At 31.4% G+C, this 5,758-nt stretch overlaps 1 long non-coding RNA gene across 1 annotated transcript; it reads left to right on the forward strand.

Annotated features, from left to right (window-relative positions):
• Positions 1-426: 426 nt before the first annotated feature.
• Positions 427-2,553, forward strand: LOC139874615 (uncharacterized). Its single transcript, XR_011767887.1, has 5 exons — positions 427-604; positions 1,483-1,577; positions 1,661-2,000; positions 2,136-2,387; positions 2,503-2,553. It is a non-coding gene; the product is annotated as an uncharacterized lncRNA (long non-coding RNA).
• The last annotated feature ends 3,205 nt before the right edge of the window (positions 2,554-5,758 follow it).

Below are 5,758 nucleotides of genomic sequence, written 5' to 3' on the forward strand. Positions count from 1 at the left end.
AACGCCCCGGCGGACGCTAGGAATGGTTGTCCTAAAATGAGAGGGACATCAGGGACTGATTTGGGACTCCAAAATGCAAATAAGGACCGATTTTGCAGTAAATAATTGAGAGGGACCGATTTGGTAATTTACTCTATTTATAAATTAAATACTACATTCTTATCTCTACCCCTTACAAAGCATGTGGCATACTGCCACATGTCACCCATCCATTGATCTTCTCTCTTCTATAACACATGCCATTATATTACTGGTAGAAAAATTCAACTATTCACGCTCCTCCATGTAACACGTGGCATTTAACCACACAAAACTCATTTTTTTACTTCATTTCTGTAAAATCATACCAAAAAAACAAAAAAAAAACGGATCAGCTTCTCTCTCCAAAGCCCAACCACCCCCAATTCTTTTTGATCGCTGATTATGTCATTACTCCGCCGAATTAGCCGGCGCCACCAGCACCATTAAATCCGTAACGGTTTCTTGAACGCGAAGGTACCAATTTTATCTACATCGGCGATTGGTGCTGCCCACCAAAAGGTGTAAACCCTAGCGGTGTCCGTCGTGTCCGTCTCCGGCGAAAGCTCCGCCGTGTTTTCCAGCGGTATCACTTGTCATGATTTTTTTTATGGTTTTGTTGAATTGAAGCGTTTTATGATTTACTGTCAATAACCCAAGTGAACCACTTTTATGTAATGATTTTTTTTATGGTTTTGTTAAATTGAAGTGTTTTATGATTTACTGTCAATAACCTAAGTGAACCACTTTTTTGTTTATGATATCAGTTTCGTAGAAAATTATTTGGAAGAGATATTGGGATATAAACCATTGGACTCAGAACAATTTATTGATATTTTACATGATCTGCAAGCAAGTTGAAGAGCTGCAAATTGTATGTTTAACTAATCACATTATCTGTTGATGACATTGCTTTGAAATCTGATGAAGTTGTTAATAGCCTTATTGATATTTTGTTTTTTTTATATATATTTTGATTTGTTTGAATAGATGAATATATCTCAAAATAATTGTTACCTTCGCTAAAGGTATGTGTTTGCAAACAAGATGTTTGATGTTTTGTCTTAATGAATTTATTTAATGATAAATGACATATTCCACTTCATTTGATTACTTTGTCTTATTTCGTTTTTGATTAACAAAAATTTCAGTACGGTACTGATTGACGATTTTAATGTATCAGTGTTTATTTATTTTGTCATCGTCCATTTTCATTTATTTTTTTCAGCTAACACTAAACAACATCTACATGTTCATTAATATCAGTTTCTATAAGATGATCTTTTATATAGTATGCTTTTCTTTTGTCAAGTTGATCACATAAGTTATAATGACTTTTTCCCAGCTGAAATTCTATTTGCATCAGTGGACTTGTGTTTTATTACGAGGATATATTGGTTTGTTTGAAATGGACTATATGAGATCATAAATAAAATTGTTGTGCTGTGTTTTCACTTTATGCAGTTAGGATTGAAATCTGTCTATTTATATTTTGGTGATATCTAAATCGCGTTAAATTCTACTCAAGTTATTCGTGGTACCAACAATCGATTAACAAGGTTAGTATTGTAACTGATCAATTGCTTTGTGAGGAATCGACTATTATTATACGTATAGAGACTAACAATGATCTGATCTGCAGATAGCTTAAGCCCTTTGAAGATCATGAACTGAATTAGTTATTAATAGTATTTGAAATTATGTGGTCTTGAGACGAAAAGAGTGAACGAAAGACATTTTTACCCTTTACTTAAGAGATGTCCTGATGTAAGTCTTTGACTATATTTTAAAACATGTTTTATGAGCAATATTTGCAAAATCCTTACCTTAATTTCTGTTTTTATTAAAAAAAATTGTATGCACTATTTACTGCTAAACATGTTTAAACAAATGGCATGAGCTCTGGATGAGAAAGGTTTAACTGTTTCAAAGATGATCCATTTGATAAAGAAGAGATTGAGGGTTAAATTTCGTCATTAAAGGTTTAAGTTTCTTTATGCAAGTATTTTACAATTCATGCTACTAAATTTATACTCATGGATTGGTAGCTAAAGAAGTGTTGGACTTTTGGTTGCTTACAACTTGGTCCAAACTATATTTTACGATTATTTTTTCAGGTGGTTAATTCTCCTAAATCATAATCATTCCAAACAGTCCGATCCACCCATTTCGACACCTGGAATTTATTTTTCAATACACAGAGGAGAGACTCCTCAAAGTGTTAATAAGCTGCACTCACATACATGAACGAGCTTGCCTTTTCAGAAATTAAAGGAGAGATCAGAATGTTTTTCTGTTACGATGTCATCGTTGGTTCTTTTGAAGATTCGTTATTATCTGGTTGGCTTTCATCAGGAGACGTTATTAAGGTTGGTACTATGTTTTTGTGTATTGTTCTGTTGCATATGATTAGGGGTTGTCTCAATACACTGCACAACTGAGTGCTAAAATTTGATAGTTGTTTTTGGCTATACTAAGTGTAAGTGGGGAGAGCTTCTCAGCAAAAGCAAGGAAGCTTCTGTTTGTAGTTACGAGTCTTGATGGTGATAGTTACTTACTGTACCATTCTTCAATAGATCTTGCAAGAAAAAACTCTTCAAGCCAAAACTGGATAAATGATGGTCACAAACCCATTTGCATATTCCAATGAAAGGGCATATTCAATTGGTACATGAGATCTTATGAATTGTTTAAGTCATTTTACAAGTTATTTACGTTGCTTTGCTAATCGATTTTATGGATTACAATTCAATATTTAATGCCATGTTATCTTAACTTTTGGATCATGTTAGATTCTTTCACAAGTTCTAAGCTATCCAGAGAAGAGACCTCTTCATACATTCTTCTGTAATTATGACTTAAGTGACATGCCAGCAGAAACAAAGGAAATTTAAAACAAGGCCACTTAATGTTAACATTGTCAACATTACTACTCTCTTATGATTATTCTCTATAGTCTTGATGGATTTTTTTTGTTTTTTGTTTTTTGCTTTTTGGCAAAAATACATATGTACATTTAGAAGAATTGACTCGACAAAAAAGCTTGAATTTTAAGAAGCTAAAATGATTCATTATTCACTTAGGGAATTAGAATGTAAATTTAAAGTTTATCGTATCGTTTCATGATGTAGACTTTCCTACAGCATAAAGTCACTCTTGATTCATCCAGTCTACTTCAAAATTCAAAAAGTTGTAAAATTGGCCATAAGAAGTTTACTTGAAGGTTGCAATAATTTTACTTTCCAGGTGGATGGACTCCAAGAGATTGTGAATTAATATAGTTTTGTAATGAGTTTTGCATTTTCTTTTTCTTGCATTTAAATGTTTTTTTTTCTTTTGACTTGATGCAGGTACATGAGTCCAGAAACAACACAAGGCGTTCATGCAGAATTGAATTTATTGGTCCATAAGAGTTTTTCTAATGAGTTATTGTATGCTATGAGAAATATAGTTTTTTAAGGTCATGAAGGCAATTTGACTTCTAATGGTCAAATGATGGTTATGCACTACATAATCGTGTCACAGGCAAGAAACCACCTTTTCATGTTGCTGATTCAATTATGTTACTTATTTTCTTTAATAACAGCAAATCAATATATTTAATATTTTCTTTATGAAACTTTTGAGTATGTGGTTATGTTAATGGCACAATTTTCATGGAAGTGTTTATTATTGTTTTTTAAACTACCGTGCAACGCACATGCTCATAACTTATATATAATTTATATTATTATGAGCCTGGACCAAAACAATGATATTTATATACTAATTTATATTATTATGAGCAGTTAGCTTACTTCTATAGCCTTTTCATTATATTATTGTGATGCTGCAACTTTTATGTCATGAATTGCTGATAATGCTTCAAATGAACATATATTTAGTAGCAACATCCTCCCAATATGTAAATTATTTAGTTGTAATTGTCCTATTTTAAGTTGTAATCATTTATATTAAATAAGTGAAAAGACAAAAGGCGAAAACGAAGATTTGAAGACGCAAACGTCCAAAAAGTTCAAATGTACAAGATACAATCCAAATGGTTCAATTTATTGATTAGAAACGTCTAAAAATGACAAAAGTACAAGTTGCAGAACGCAAAGTACAAGATATTAAATTATACGAAAAGGCGTTCAAAAATCCGGAACCGGTACCCGAGCCAACTATCAACGCCCGACGCAACGGACCAAAAATTACAAGTCTACTATGCACAAGAATATAATATAATATATAAATAATTATATTAATTATTTATATTTTATATTTATATATAAATTATGTCGACAAGCAAGGTTCCAAAAGTATGTGAGCTGGATTTTCAAACTCCACAACTCGCGGAGTTTGCAGGCTTAAAACGCCGCAACTCGCGGAGCTGCAAAAATCAGAAATGCCTATAAAAGGCCATGCATTCTGCTGAGTTTAAAAATATAAATAATAATAATAATACTTCTTAGTATAATATATATATATATATATATATATATATATATATATATATATATATATATATATATATATATATATATATATATATATATATATATAGGGTAGTTTTATATTAGATTAGTTCGGGTTATGTAAAGGTTATTTTACCGGTTTTTGAAGTCGAAATTCTGTCTGTGTAACACTACGCGATAAATACTCAATGTAAGCTATGTTCTCCTTTTTAAATTAATGTCTCGTACTTAAGTTATTATTATGCTTATTTGAGCCGAAGTAATCATGATGTTGAGCTAAATATTAAAGACGGGGTAATTGGGTTTTGTACCATAATTGGGGTTTGGACAAAAGAACGACACTTGTGGAAATTAGACTATGGGCTATTAATGGGCTTTATATTAAATTAACGATACCTCGTTAATTTAATATAAAGGTTATGATTTGATGTATCTATATATAACCACATACGCTTAATCGGACACGATGGGCGGGATATTTATAAGTACGAATTATTGTTCATTTGACCGGACACGGGGATGGATTAATAGTCAATAGACTCATTAAAACAGGGGTGAATTACATTCAAGGGTAATTGGTGTAATTGTTAACAAAGTATTAAAACCTTGGTTTACACACAGTCGATAACCTGGTGTATTCATTAAGCAAAGTATTAAGACCTTGTTACAGTTCGAATCCCCAGTTAGTTGGAATATTTGACTTCGGGTATAAGGTTAAATTTGCCGAGCAGTTTATAATTATGACCGATGAACTATTATGGACAAAAACCAGATAGGTTTCAAATACATCCAGGACAAAGGACAATTAACCCAGGACAATAAATTAAAATCAAAACATCAAACATCATGGTTACGGAAGTTTAAATAAGCATAATATATTTTATTTCATATTTCCTCGTACTTTTATTTATTGTCATTTTAATTATTGTTATTTATTTTATATTATTAGTTAAATATCGTCATTTACTATACGCTTCGCTTAAAATATAAAATCGACAAACTGGTCATTAAACGGTAAACTCCCCTTTTATATATTATTATATTTAATTATATATATTTTGTACAAATATAGTTAATTAAAATATAGTGTGAAATAAGCCAGCTTCCTGTGGAACGAACCGGACTTACTAAAAACTATACTACTCTACGATTAGGTACATTGCCTATAGTGTTGTAGCAAGGTTTAGGTATATCCCATCTGTAAATAAATAATTAAAACTTGTGTAATTTGTATCGCTTTTCGTATCAAAAATATATAGTATTTCACGTACACCTCGCACGAC

This window comes from Rutidosis leptorrhynchoides, chromosome 1 (assembly GCF_046630445.1).
Source record: "Rutidosis leptorrhynchoides isolate AG116_Rl617_1_P2 chromosome 1, CSIRO_AGI_Rlap_v1, whole genome shotgun sequence".
NCBI classification, from domain to species: Eukaryota; Viridiplantae; Streptophyta; class Magnoliopsida; order Asterales; family Asteraceae; genus Rutidosis; species Rutidosis leptorrhynchoides.